Source organism: Coregonus lavaretus (assembly GCF_964263955.1).
Source record: "Coregonus lavaretus genome assembly, contig: HAP1_SCAFFOLD_1046, whole genome shotgun sequence".
Classification (NCBI taxonomy): domain Eukaryota; kingdom Metazoa; phylum Chordata; class Actinopteri; order Salmoniformes; family Salmonidae; genus Coregonus; species Coregonus lavaretus.
The window spans coordinates 22647-37730 of record NW_028159390.1 but is presented as its reverse complement, the minus strand read 5'-3'; positions in this window follow the sequence as shown (position 1 = coordinate 37730).

The window sequence follows — 15084 nt, the reverse complement described above, 5'->3', positions numbered from 1 at the left end:
AGGTGAGACCATGGTCAGCGTATTACCGACCTCCTCTCTCTCAGGTGAGACCATGGTCTGCCTATTACCGACCTCCTCTCTCTCAGGTGAGACCATGGTCAGTGTATTACCGACCTCCTCTCTCTCAGGTGAGACCATGGTCAGTGTATTACCTACCTCCTCTCTCTCAGGTGAGACCATGGTCAGCGTATTACCTACCTCCTCTCTCTCAGGTGAGACCATGGTCAGCGTATTACCGACCTCCTCTCTCTCAGGTGAGACCATGGTCAGCGTATTACCTACCGGTACATACGTTACTCCTATTCCATCAATATTATGTTATCATATCAGTATCAACATTTATTTGGCAATATGCACCGGTTTAAGTGGGGTATATACGGGAATATGACATTGCATTGTACTATTGAAGTAACAATGTGTTTTATGTATCTCCACTGCGCCAACAACCCCACAGGCTCAGACTCATCTGTCCTGTCCCACTACCAACCAACCAACCAACCAACCAACCAACCAACTAACCAACCAACCAACCAAGCGTTTCTCCAGGAAATATAGAACGATAGACATTACGCCCATTACAAGTATTGTCTCTGTTTTCCTGATTAAACTTGAGAAATGAATATTCAATTACACTGAATTAGAACTTGCTCTAAAAAGTGATTTCAATACATTTCAGTGATGTGTTTTTCCTTCTCAGCATCAAAAGAGTAACTGAACCATGGAGGACGTGGATTACTGGATTATACAAAAACTGACCACCATAAATCTCTGTTATGGAAAAATCCACGTTATCATTTTAATTCATAATTAAAATCTTTACATGGTAAAAGTGACTGTTTAAAACAGTAAGTGGGACAATTGCAATGACAACTGAACTTGTAGACCTTATATAAAACACACAAGGCATACAGTGTCTTCACAAAGTATTCACACCTCTTGACTTATTCCACATGAATTCAAATTTGATTAAATACATTTTTTTTAAATCACACAATAACCCGTATTGACAGTGAAAACATGTTTTTAGACATTTCTGCTCATTTATTGAAAATGAAATACAGAAATATCTAATTTACATAAGTATTCACACCCGAGTCAATATTTGTAGTGACTGGGTGTGTTGATATCCAAAGTGTAATTCATAACTTCACTGCTCAAAGGGATATTCAATTTCTGCTTTTTTTTTTTTTTTTTTTTTTCATCTACCACTTATTTGAGAGGCCAATGGAAAACCTTACAGATCATTGTATGTGTGGGGTACAGAGATGGGGTAGTCATTCAAAAATCATGTTAAACTATTATTGCACACAGAGTGAGTCCATGCAACTTATGTGACCTGTTAAGCAAACATTTACTCCTGAACTTATTTAGGCTTGCCATAACAAAGGGGGTTGAATACTTATTGACTCAAGGACATTTCAGCTTCTCATTTTTTATTCATTTCAAAACATTTCAAAAAACATAATTCCACTTTGTGTAGGCCAGTGACAAGAAAACTCAATGTAATACTTTTTAAAATTAAGGCACACAATAAAATGTGGAAAATGTCAAGGGGTGTGAAAACATTCTGTATACCTCCTGGTGATGTCACCTGGCTGTCCAAAAACCCACCCAGCCAAACAAGCTGACATTTCCAACAACTCTTAAGTGCATTATCCAAATTTTCACAATTTCACAGAATTATTCCAACCTCATAGAGTGGAAATATATATAAAACACAGGAAAAGCTTCTTTTTTTTTTTTACTGCCCCTTTATAGGAAAAGTCTGATTGAGACGAAGTATGCAGTATGCTGTGAATGGGATCTCCGCAAACGTGGGAACATTCAATTTAAAAGCCACATTGTCTACACACCTGTGATCAGATATAATCCAGGCCTCACTCACAACATCATTAACAACAACAAAAACAACAACAAAAGATACATTTCCTAAAAGACAATATGTGCGATTATCATACACACACACACACACACACACACACACACACACACACACACACACACACACACACACACACACACACACACACACACACACACACACACACACACACACACACACACACACACAACACATCTGTATTAAATACACACCTGTCTGGTTTTGAAATTCAGGGACTGGGAGGACAGGAAGGTTGTGCTCATCCATCATATTACAGTATGTCTGGTGAAAAGAAGGTGGTGCAGTAACACACATCCACCACATGATGGCAGCACTGAGCCAGCACTGAACCAGGCCGGACCACTAACCACTGACACTGAGCCAGGCCGGACCACTAACCACTCACATATATACGTATCTACAGTTGAAGTCGGAAGTTTACATACACTTAGGTTGGAGTCACTTTAACTCTACCCACATGTACATATTACTTCAACTACCTCAACTAGCCGGTGCCCCCGCACATTGACTCTGCACCGGTACCCCCCTGTATATATAGCCTCCCTACTGTTATTTTATTTTACTTCTGCTCTTTTTTTCTCAACACTTTTGTTGTTGTTGTTTTTACTTTTTAGTTAAAAATAAATGCACTGTTGGTTAAGGGCTGTAAGTAAGCATTTCACTGTAATGTCTGCACCTGTTGTATTCGGCGCATGTGGCCAATAACATTTGATTTGATTTGATTTGAGTCATTAAAACTCGTTTTTCAATCACTCCACAAATTTCTTGTTAACAAACTATAGTTTTGGCAAGTCGGTTAGGACATCTACTTTGTGCATGACAAGTAATTTTTCCAACAATTGTTTACAGACAGATTATTTCACTTATAATTCACTGTATCACAATTCCAGTGGGTCAGAAGTTTACATACACTAAGTTGACTGTGCCTTTAAACAGCTTGGAAAATTCCAGATTATGATGTCATTGCTTTGGAAGCTTCTGATAGGCTAATTGACATCATTTGAGTCAATTGGAGGTGTACCTGTGGATGTGTTTCAAGGCCTACCTTCAAACTCAGTGCCTCTTTGCTTGACATCATGGGAAAATCAAAAGAAATCAGCCAAGACCTCAGAAAAAAAATTGTAGACCTCCACAAGTCTGGTTCATCCTTGGGAGCAATTTCCAAACGCCTGAAGGTACCACGTTCATCTGTACAAACAATAGTACGCAAGTATAAACACCATGGGACCACGCAGCCGTCACACCGCTCAGGAAGGAGACGCGTTCTGTCTCCTAGAGATGAATGTACTTTGGTGCGAAAAGTGCAAATCAATCCCAGAACAACAGCAAAGGACCTTGTGAAGTTGCTGGAGGAAACAGGTACAAAATTATCTATATCCACAGTCAAATGAGTCCTATATCGACATAACCTGAAAGGCCGCTCAGCAAGCAAGAAGCCACTGCTCCAAAACGGTCATAAAAAAGCCAGACTACGGTTTGCAACAGCACATGGGGACAAAGATCGTACTTTTTGGAGAAATGTCCTCTGGTCTGATGAAACAAAAATAGAACTGTGTGGCCATAATTTACATTTTAGTCATTTAGCAGACACCTTTATCCAGAGCGACTTACAGTTAGTGAGTGCATACATTTTCATACTGACCATCGTTATGTTTGGAGAACAAAAGGGGAAGGCTTGCAAGCCGAAGAACACCATCCCAACCGTGAAGCACGGGGGTGGCATCATCATGCTGTGGGGGTGTTTTGCTGCAGGAGAGACTGGTGCACTTCACAAAATAGATGGCATCATGAGGAAGTAAAATTATGTGGATATATTGAAGTTTCATCTCAAGACATCAGTCAGGAAGTTAAAGCTTGGTTACAAATGGGTCTTCCAAATGGACAATGACCCCAAGCATACTTCCAAAGTTGTGGCAAAATGGCTTAAGGAAAACAAAGTCAAGGTATTGGAGTGGCCATCACAAAGACCTGACCTCAATCCTATAGAAAATTTGTGGGCAGAACTGAAAAAGCGTGTGCGAGCAAGGAGGCCTACAAACCTGATTCAGTTACACCAGCTCTGTCAGGAGGAATGGGCCAAAATTCACCCAACTTATTGTGGGAAGCTTGTGGAAGGCTACCCAAAATGTTTGACTCAAGTTAAACAATTTAAAGGCAATGCTACCAAATACTAATTGAGTGTATGTAAACTTCTGACCCACTAGGAATGTATTAAACCCCTTGACTTTTTCCACATTTTGTTACGTTACAGCCTTATTCTAAAATGATTTAAATAAAACAATTTCCTCAGCAATCGATACACAATAACCCATAATGACAAAGTGAAAACAGGTTTTTAGAAATGTTTGCAAATGTATTAAAAAAAACATAAAAACACTTATTTAAGTATTCAAACCCTTTGCTATGAGACTCGAAATTGAGTTCTGGTGCATCCTATTTCCATTGATCATCCTTGAGATGTTTCTACAACTTGATTGGAGTCCACCTGTGGTAAATTCAATTGATTGGACATGATTTGGAAAGGCACACACCTGTCTATATAAGGTCCCAAAGTTGACAGTGCATGTCAGAGCAAAAACCAACCCTTGAGGTCGAAGGAATTGTGCGCAGAGATCCGAGAAAGGATTTTGTCGGAGCTCAGATCTGGGGAAGGGTACCAAAACATTTCTGCAGCATTGAAGGTCCCTAAGAACACAGTGGCCTCCATCATTCTTAAATGAAAGAAATTTGGAACCACCAAGACTCTTCCTAGAGCTGGCCGCTTTTACAAACTGAGCAATCGGGGGAGAAGGGCCTTGGTCAGGGAGGTGACCAAGAACCCGATGGTCACTCTGACAGAGCTCTAGAGTTCCTCTGTGGAGATGGGAGAATCTTTCAGATGGACAACCATCTCTGCAGCACTCCACCAATTAGGCCTTCATGGTAGAGTGGTCAGACGGAAGCCACTCCTCAGAAAAGGCACATGACAGCCTGCTTGGAGTTTGCCAAAAGGCTCCTAAAGACTCTCAGACCATGAGAAACAAGATTATCTGGTCTGATGAAACCAAGATTGAACTCTTTGGCCTTAATGCCAAGTGTCACGCCTGGAGGAAACCTGGTACCATCCCTACGGTGAAGCATGGTGGTGGCAGCATCATATTGTGGGGATGTTTTTCAGTGGCAGGGACTGGGAGACTAGTCAGGATCAAGGCAAAGATGAACAGAGCAAAGTAGAGAGAGGTCCTTGATGAAAACCTGCTCCAGAGTGCTCAGGACCTCAGACTGGGGCGAAGGTTCACCATCCAACAGGACAATGACCCTAAACACACAGCCAAGACAACAAAGGAGTGGCTTCGGGACAAGTTTCTGAATGTCCTTGAGTGGCCCAGCCAGAGCCCGATCGAACATCTCTGGAGAGACCTGAAAATAGCTCTGCAGCGGTGCTCCCCATCCAACCTGACAGAGCTTGAGAGGATCTGCTGAGAAGAAGGGGGAGAAACTCCTCAAATACAGGTGTGCCAAACTTGTAGCGTCATACACCAAGAAGGCTGCAATCGCTGCCAAAGGTGCTTCAACAAAGTACTGATTAAAGGGTCTGAATACTTATGTAAATGTGTCAATGGGTCTGAATACTTTCCGAATGCACTGTATATGCACACACACACACACACAGAGATCGCGAGAGAGGGTGGCTGACGTTCATATGATTGGAAAGTAATAATAATATTATAGTATAGTAATATATTCTATCCTGGCTCATCTCTTTGTTTGGAACCAGAATAAACCAGCAGGCTTCCCTGAAAACCTGAAAACACTCACTGAGCTGGGCTCCCGAGTGGCGCAGTGGTCTAAGGCACTGCATCTCAGTGCTTGAGGCGTCACTACAGACCCCCTGGTTCAATTCCAGGCTGTATCACAACCGGCCGTGATTGGGAGTCCCATAGGGCGGCGCACAATTGGCCCAGCATCGTCCGGGTTTGGCCGTATTCATAAATACATTCCCTGAAACCCTGAAACATTCACTGACGTATTTATAAATACATTCCTTGAACAGTGTGGATGAAAACAGGCCATGAAAGTAATCTCTTGTTGAGATCAACAACACAGATCTAGGATCAGCTTTCCTCCTCTAAACCTAACCTGAACCATCCATTACATAATCTAACTACTTCTGGAAAACAGTGACACAGAACACACAATACTCACTGTGCTCTATGGTGGTGTTCAGGATAGACTGGAGAGTGTTCAGGTTAGACAGGAGAGTGTTCAGGTTAGACAGGAGAGTGTTCAGGATAGACTGGAGAGTGTTCAGGATAGACTGGAGAGTGTTCAGGATAGACTGGAGAGTGTTCAGGATAGACTGGAGAGTGTTCAGGATAGACTGGAGAGTGTTCAGGATAGACTGGAGGGTGTTCAGGATAGACTGGAGAGTGTTCAGGATAGACTGGAGAGTGTTCAGGATAGACTGGAGAGTGTTCAGGATAGACTGGAGGGTGTTCAGGATAGACTGGAGAGTGTTCAGGATAGACTGGAGAGTGTTCAGGTTAGACTGGAGAGTGTTCAGGATAGACTGGAGGGTGTTCAGGATAGACTGGAGAGTGTCCAGGATAGACTGGAGAGTGTTCAGGATAGACTGGAGAGTGTTCAGGATAGACTGGAGAGTGTTCAGGATAGACTGGAGGGTGTTCAGGATAGACTGGAGAGTGTCCAGGATAGACTGGAGAGTGTCCAGGATAGACTGGAGAGTGTTCAGGTTAGACTGGAGAGTGTTCAGGATAGACTGGAGAGTGTTCAGGTTAGACAGGAGAGTGTTCAGGATAGACTGGAGAGTGTTCAGGATAGACTGGAGAGTGTTCAGGTTAGACTGGAGAGTGTTCAGGATAGACTGGAGGGTGTTCAGGATAGACTGGAGAGTGTCCAGGATAGACTGGAGAGTGTTCAGGATAGACTGGAGAGTGTTCAGGATAGACTGGAGAGTGTTCAGGATAGACTGGAGAGTGTTCAGGATAGACTGGAGGGTGTTCAGGATAGACTGGAGAGTGTTCAGGATAGACTGGAGAGTGTTCAGGTTAGACAGGAGAGTGTTCAGGATAGACTGGAGAGTGTTCAGGATAGACTGGAGAGTGTTCAGGTTAGACTGGAGAGTGTTCAGGATAGACTGGAGGGTGTTCAGGATAGACTGGAGAGTGTCCAGGATAGACTGGAGAGTGTTCAGGATAGACTGGAGAGTGTTCAGGATAGACTGGAGAGTGTTCAGGATAGACTGGAGGGTGTTCAGGATAGACTGGAGAGTGTCCAGGATAGACTGGAGAGTGTCCAGGATAGACTGGAGAGTGTTCAGGTTAGACAGGAGAGTGTTCAGGATAGACTGGAGAGTGTTCAGGATAGACTGGAGAGTGTTCAGGTTAGACTGGAGAGTGTTCAGGATAGACTGGAGGGTGTTCAGGATAGACTGGAGAGTGTCCAGGATAGACTGGAGAGTGTTCAGGATAGACTGGAGAGTGTTCAGGTTAGACTGGAGAGTGTTCAGGATAGACTGGAGAGTGTTCAGGTTAGACAGGAGAGTGTTCCGGATAGACTGGAGAGTGTTCAGGATAGACTGGAGAGTGTTCAGGTTAGACTGGAGAGTGTTCAGGATAGACTGGAGGGTGTTCAGGATAGACTGGAGAGTGTCCAGGATAGACTGGAAAGTGTTCAGGATAGACTGGAGAGTGTTCAGGATAGACTGGAGAGTGTTCAGGATAGACTGGAGAGTGTTCAGGATAGACTGGAGGGTGTTCAGGATAGACTGGAGAGTGTCCAGGATAGACTGGAGAGTGTTCAGGTTAGACTGGAGCATGTCCAGGATAGACTGGAGAGTGTTCAGGATAGACTGGAGAGTGTTCAGGATAGACTGGAGGGTGTTCAGTATAGACTGGAGAGTGTCCAGGGTAGACTGGAGAGTGTTCAGGATAGACTGGAGAGTGTTCAGGATAGACTGGAGAGTGTTCAGGATAGACTGGAGAGTGTTCAGGATAGACTGGAGGGTGTTCAGGATAGACTGGAGAGTGTTCAGGATAGACTGGTGAGTGTTCAGATTAGACAGGAGAGTGTTCAGGATAGACTGGAGAGTGTTCAGGATAGACTGGAGAGTGTTCAGGTTAGACTGGAGAGTGTTCAGGATAGACTGGAGGGTGTTCAGGATAGACTGGAGAGTGTCCAGGATAGACTGGAGAGTGTTCAGGATAGACTGGAGAGCGTTCAGGATAGACTGGAAAGTGTTCAGGATAGACTGGAGAGTGTTCAGGATAGACTGGAGGGTGTTCAGGATAGACTGGAGAGTGTTCAGGATAGACTGGAGAGTGTTCAGGATAGACTGGAGGGTGTTCAGGATAGACTGGAGAGTGTCCAGGATAGACTGGAGAGTGTTCAGGATAGACTGGAGAGTGTTCAGGATAGACTGGAGAGTGTTCAGGATAGACTGGAGAGTGTTCAGGATAGACTGGAGAGTGTTCAGGATAGACTGGAGGGTGTTCAGGATAGACTGGAGAGTGTCCAGGATAGACTGGAGAGTGTTCAGGTTAGACTGGAGAGTGTTTAGGATAGACTGGAGCCTCTGGTGAGGGTTCAGGGTAGTGGAGGACACGTACACAGCCAGACAGACAGGGAGACAGGCAGGTGGGTAGACAGTCACATGGTCATCTCCCCTGCCATACTGTTCTCCGTTCATTCATAATTCCCCTGGTGGTGACTATAACAGGTCTGTCCTGTCACTGCAGCTGAATGACTTCTCACATCTCCTCATGTCCTGGGGTTGAGTTGTTGTAATACTCTGATGATGCTTGTTCAACTCAATGTCACTGTCACTGTCCCTCCACTGGTGGTCCTCTATGGGTGAGAAGGGGAGTTAGGGTTTTGGGTCTGGGTGTTAATCCAAAGCACAGTGTGTTGGTTACTAGAGGCTGAGGAGATATCTGACAACAAAAACTAAGTAACATTAAGCCTTCTCATTGCAGTTGCTCTATTCTTAATATACATGAGAACTATAGCCTTATGGTGAGGATAGCCGAGTTGCAAGGTCGGCTTCAGACGCAGTCGTTAGGCAAGGACAATGTAAGTGAAGGAAAGGATGAAACAGCGTCTGTGCCACCAGTAAGTACAGATAGTAGTATAAATCCCCCCCACACAGTCCCCGCAGCCGGACAATTTTTTATGGCTTCTGGAAAGAAATGCTGTCATCATGCTCAACCGGTGTCGCTCATTCAGCCGATAGAAACTTTAAACCGGTTCTCCCCAATAAGCAACGAGCCGGAGTCAGAGGCCGAGCCTTCTCAGGTCTCTCCTCCACACGTTACGGGGTCTGAGCCGCCGAAGCATCCCACCGTTAGCTCTGACAAATTGAAAGCCCTAGTCATTGGCGACTCCATTAACACTGCAGAGTGTAGATGGTATAGGGATATTGTTATCCACGTCGGCACCAACAATGTTAGGATTGAACAGTCAGAGGTCACCAAGCTCAACATAACTTCAGCGTGTAAATTAGCTAGAAAGATGTGTCGGCATGGAGTAATTGTCTCTGGCCCCTCCCAGTTAGGGGGAGTGACGAGCTCTACAGCAGACTCGCACAACTCAATCGCTGGTTGAAAACTGTTTTCTGCCCTTCTCAAAAGATTAGTAGATAACTGCCTTTCTGGGACTCACCCACAAACAGGACCAAGCCTGGCCTGCTGAGGAGTGATGAACTCCATCCTAGCTGGAGGGGTGTTACAGGACCAAGCCTGGCCTGCTGAGGAGTGATGGACTCCATCCTAGCTGGAGGGGTGCTACAGGACCAAGCCTGGCCTGCTGAGGCGTGATGGACTCCATCCTAGCTGGAGGGGTGCTACAGGACCAAGCCTGGCCTGCTGAGGAGTGACGGACTCCATCCTAGCTGGAGGGGTGCTACAGGACCAAGCCTGGCCTGCTGAGGAGTGATGGACTCCATCCTAGCTGGAGGGGTGCTACAGGACCAAGCCTGGCCTGCTGAGGCGTGACGGACTCCATCCTAGCTGGAGGGGTGTTACAGGACCAAGCCTGGCCTGCTGAGGAGTGATGGACTCCATCCTAGCTGGAGGGGTGCTACAGGACCAAGCCTGGCCTGCTGAGGAGTGATGGACTCCATCCTAGCTGGAGGGGTGCTACAGGACCAAGCCTGGCCTGCTGAGGAGTGACGGACTCCATCCTAGCTGGAGGGGTGCTACAGGACCAAGCCTGGCCTGCTGAGGAGTGACGGACTCCATCCTAGCTGGAGGGGTGCTACAGGACCAAGCCTGGCCTGCTGAGGAGTGATGGACTCCATCCTAGCTGGAGGGGTGCTCTCATCTTATCTTCCAACATAGACAGGGCTCTAACTCCTCTAGCTCCACAATGAGACAGGGTGCAGGCCAGGCAGCAGGCTGTTAGCCAGCCCAATGAGATAGGGTGCAGGCCAGGCAGCAGGCTGTTAGCCAGGCAGCAGGCTGTTAGCGAGCCTGACAGATTAGTGGAGTCTGCCACTAGCACAGTCAGTGTAGTCAGCTCAGCTATCCCCCATTGAGACCGTGTCTGTGCCTCGATCTAGGTTGAGCAAAACTAAACATGGCGGTGTTCGCCTTAGCAATCTCACTGGAATAAAGACCTCCTCCATTCCTGTCATTATTGAAAGAGATTGTGATAATATCTCATATCTGAAAATAGGACTACATAATGTTAGATCCCTCACTTCCAAGGCAGTCATAGTCAATGAACTAATCACTGATTATAACCTTGATGTGATTGGCCTGACTGAAACATGGCTCATGCCTGATGAATTGACTGTGTTAAATAAGGCCTCTCCTCCTGGTTACACTAGTGACTATATCCCCAGCGCATCCCGCAAAGTCGGAGATGTTGCTAACATTTATACCAGCATATGTCAATTTCCGAGAAACGAAAGGACTGTGTTTTTGTCTTTCGAGCCTCTAGTCATGAAATCTATGCAGCCTCCTCAATCCCTTTCTATAGCTACTGTTTACAGGCCTCCTGGGCCGATACAGAGTTCCTCATGGAGTACCCTGAATTCCTATCGGACCTCGTAGTCATGGGTGAAGTCCACAGACCCTCTTCAAAAGGCTTTCGGAGCCATCATCGACTCATTGGGTTTTGTCCAACATGTCTCGAGACCTACGCATTGCCACAATCATATCCTGGATCTAGTTTTGTCCCGTGGAATAGATTTTGTGGATCTAAATGTTTTTCTTCATAATCCTGGACTATCGGTCCACCATATTATTACGTTTACAATAGCAAACAAATAATTCACTTAGATCCTAACCCAGGTTAATCAAAAGCCGTGCTATAAATTCTTGGACAACCCAAAGATTCCTAGATGCCCTTCAAGACTCCTTCCGGCTACTCAAGGATGTCAGAGTACAAAAATCAGTTAATCACCTCATGGCCTCTAAACCTTCCAGCTGTCTAGTGGAACCTATTCCAACTAAACTACTGAAAGAGCTACTTCCTGTGCTATTTTGAACATAATAGACGGCTCCCTATCCACTGGATGTGTACCAAACTCACTAAAAGGGGCAGTAATGAAGCCTCTCCTGAAAAAGCCAAAACCTTGACCTGGACATTTTTTATAGCTATCAGCCTATATCGAATCTCCCATTCCTCTCAAACATTTTAGAAAAAGCTGTTGTGCAGCAACTCACTGCCTTCCTGAAGACCATGTATACGAAATGCTTCAGACTGGTTTTAGACCCCATCATAGCACTGAGACTGCACTCGTGAAGGAGGTAAATTACCTTTTAATGGCGTCAGACCAAGGCTCTGCATCTGTCCTCGTGCTCATAGACCTTAGTGCCGCTTTTGACACAATCGATCAGCACATTCTTTTGGAGAGATTAGAAACCCTAATTGGTCGACACGGACAAGTTTTTGCCTGGATTAGATCTTATCTGTCAGAGAGATATCAGTTCATCACTGTGGATGGTTTATCCTCTGACAAATCAATTGTAAGTTTCGGTGTTCCTCAAAGTACCGTTTTACGACCAATATTGTTTTCACTATATATTCTACCTCTTGGTGATGTCATTCGGAAACACAATGTCAATTTTCACTGCTATGCGGACGACACACAGCTGGACATTTACGTGGTGAAGCCCCAAAACTGCCCACCCTGGAAGCCTGTGTTTCAGACATAAGGAAGTGGATGGCGGCAAATGTTTTACTTTTAAACTCGGCCAAAACAGAGATGCTTGTTCTAGGTCCCAAGAAACAAAGATATTTGCTGTTTGATCTGACGATTAATCTTGATGGTTGTACAGTCGTCTCAAATAAAACTGTGAAGGACCTCGGCGTTACTCTGGACCCTGATCTATCTTTTAACAAACATACGCATCGAGATGGAATCTTTTTTCCATCTTGGTAACATTGCAAAAATATGAAACCTTTTGTCCCAAAATGATGCAGAAAAGCTAATCCATGCTTTTGTCACTTCTATATTAGAATACTGCAATGCTCTACTTTCCGGCTACCCGGATAAAGCACTAAATAAAATTCAGTTAGTGCTAAACACGGCTGCTAGAATCTTGACTAGAACCAAAGAATTAGATCATATTATTCCAGTGCTATGCTCTCTACACTGGGTTTCTGTTAAGGCTAGGGCTGATTTCAAGGTTTTACTGCTAACCTACGAAGCATTACATGGGCTTGCTCCTACCTATCTCTCCGATTTGGTCCTGCCGTACATACCTACACGTACGCTACGGTCACAAGACGCAGGCCTCCTTATTGTCCCTAGAGTTTCTAAGCAAACAGCTGGAGGCAGGGCTTTCTCCTATAGAGCTCCATTTTTATGGAATGGTTTTCCTATCCCATACGAGAGACGCAGAATCGGTCTCGACCTTTAAGTCTTTACTGAAGACTCATCTCTTCAGTAGGTCCTATGATTGAGCGTAGTCTGGCCCAGGGGTGTGAAGGTGAACGGAAAGGCACTGGAGTGACGAACCACCCTTGCTGTCTCTGCCTGGCCGGCTCCCCTCTCTCCATTGGGATTCTCTGCCTCTGACCCTATTACGGGGGCTGAGTCACTGGCTAACTAGTGCTCTCCCACGCCGTCCCCAAGAGGGGTGCGTCACGTCGTGCCAGGCTTTTTTCCGCTACACTCAACTTGGGTGGGTTGAGTCACTGATGTGATCTTCCTGCCTTAAAGGCCATGTACTCTTACAATCTCCACCCGGTACAGCCAGAAGAGGACTGGCCACCCCTCAGAGCCTGGTTCCTCTCTAGGTTTCTTCCTAGGTTTCTGCCTTTCTAGGGAGGTTTTCCTAGCCACCGTGCTTCTACATCTGCATTGCTTGCTCTTTGGGGTTTTAGGCTGGGTTTCTGTATAGCACTTTGTGACATCTGCTGATGTAAAAAGGGCTTTATAAATACATTTGATTGATTGACGTAACAACAAACAGCGTGTTGGTAACACAGTCCTTATTAAAGGCTGAGGAGATGTCTGACGTAACGTTGTTTTGATACATATCACTGAACGCTTTATTAAAGATAACTTGTGTCTGTGTGAGCAGCAAAGCAGAGCAGCAGATACTGTTTGAATTCTCCCTCTATATTGTGTCTCCTGCTCCAAGGTGGATAGAGGTGTGTAGATCTCTCTTCTCAAGTGAGACTAGATGAGAGAGGAGTTGAGAATCTTCAGGCCCTCAGAGTCCCAGGCCATCTGTCTGGAAGGTTAACCAGGGGAACAGTGGTGCCATGGAAACGGTGCCTGGGATTACTCAGGAAACAACAGACCGTTGCTATGGAGACTGCATCACAGCGGGGGATATTGGAGACATCCAGTGGAAGGTCTGTGTCTGTGGGTGTGTGTGTGTGTGTGTGTGTGTGTGTCTGTGTGTGATCCGTATGTCTCTACACTAAAAGCTCTGCCCTGTGAGGAACTTTGAAATTGCCTAATAATAAACACATCCCTATAAATCCTTAATACACACGAGAGTGCTGTAGTATTAGAGACAGATGTACAGTTCAAATCTCTGCCGTTTTACATTCCATCTAATGCTCTGGTGTTGTTTACTGCCTGTGTAGTGATGGATTAATCAATAAACCAATAGATCAATATCTGGATCGACTGAACAAATGACAACTAAGTGCCCAGAGATGGAATAAGCACAGTCTAAAGGAGAAAAAGGAGTGACTCTTTCTCTCCACCTCTGTCTCTCTGTCCCTCCTTCTAAACACAGATGAAACCGTAGAATCTAATCATTTGAATAAGGCATTCATTTTCTGTGAATGTAACTAACGAGAGCTGCTTGTTGCTGCATGGTGATATAGCTAGCTACTGTCTCTCTCTGTCTCCAGACATGGTTATATAGCTAGCTACTGTCTCTCTCTGTCTCCAGACATGGTTATATAGCTAGCTACTGTCTCTTTCTGTCTCCAGACATGGTTATATAGCTAGCTACTGCCTCTCTCTGTCTCCAGACATGGTTATATAGCTAGCTACTGTCTCTCTCTGTCTCCAGACATGGTTATATAGCTAGCTACTGTCTCTCTCTGTCTCCAGACATGGTTATATAGCTAGCTACTGTCTCTCTCTGTCTCCAGACATGGTTATATAGCTAGGTACTGTCTCTCTCTGTCTCCAGACATGGTTATATAGCTAGCTACTGTCTCTCTCTGTCTCCAGACATGGTTATATAGCTAGCTTCTGTCTCTCTCTGTCTCCAGACATGGTTATATAGCTAGCTACTGTCTCTCTCTGTCTCCAGACATGGTTATATAGCTAGCTACTGTCTCTCTCTGTCTCCAGACATGGTTATATAGCTAGCTACTGTCTCTCTCTGTCTCCAGACATGGTTATATAGCTAGGTGCTGTCTCTCTCTGTCTCCAGACATGGTTATATAGCTAGCTACTGTCTCTCTCTGTCTCCAGACATGGTTATATAGCTAGCTACTGTCTCTCTCTGTCTCCAGACATGGTTATATAGCTAGGTACTGTCTCTCTCTGTCTCCAGACATGGTTATATAGCTAGCTACTGTCTCTCTCTGTCTCCAGACATGGTTATATAGCTAGCTACTGTCTCTCTCTGTCTCCAGACATGGTTATATAGCTAGCTACTGTCTCTCTCTGTCTCCAGACATGGTTATATAGCTAGCTACTGTCTCTCTCTGTCTCTAGACATGGTTATATAGCTAGCTACTGTCTCTCTCTGTCTCCA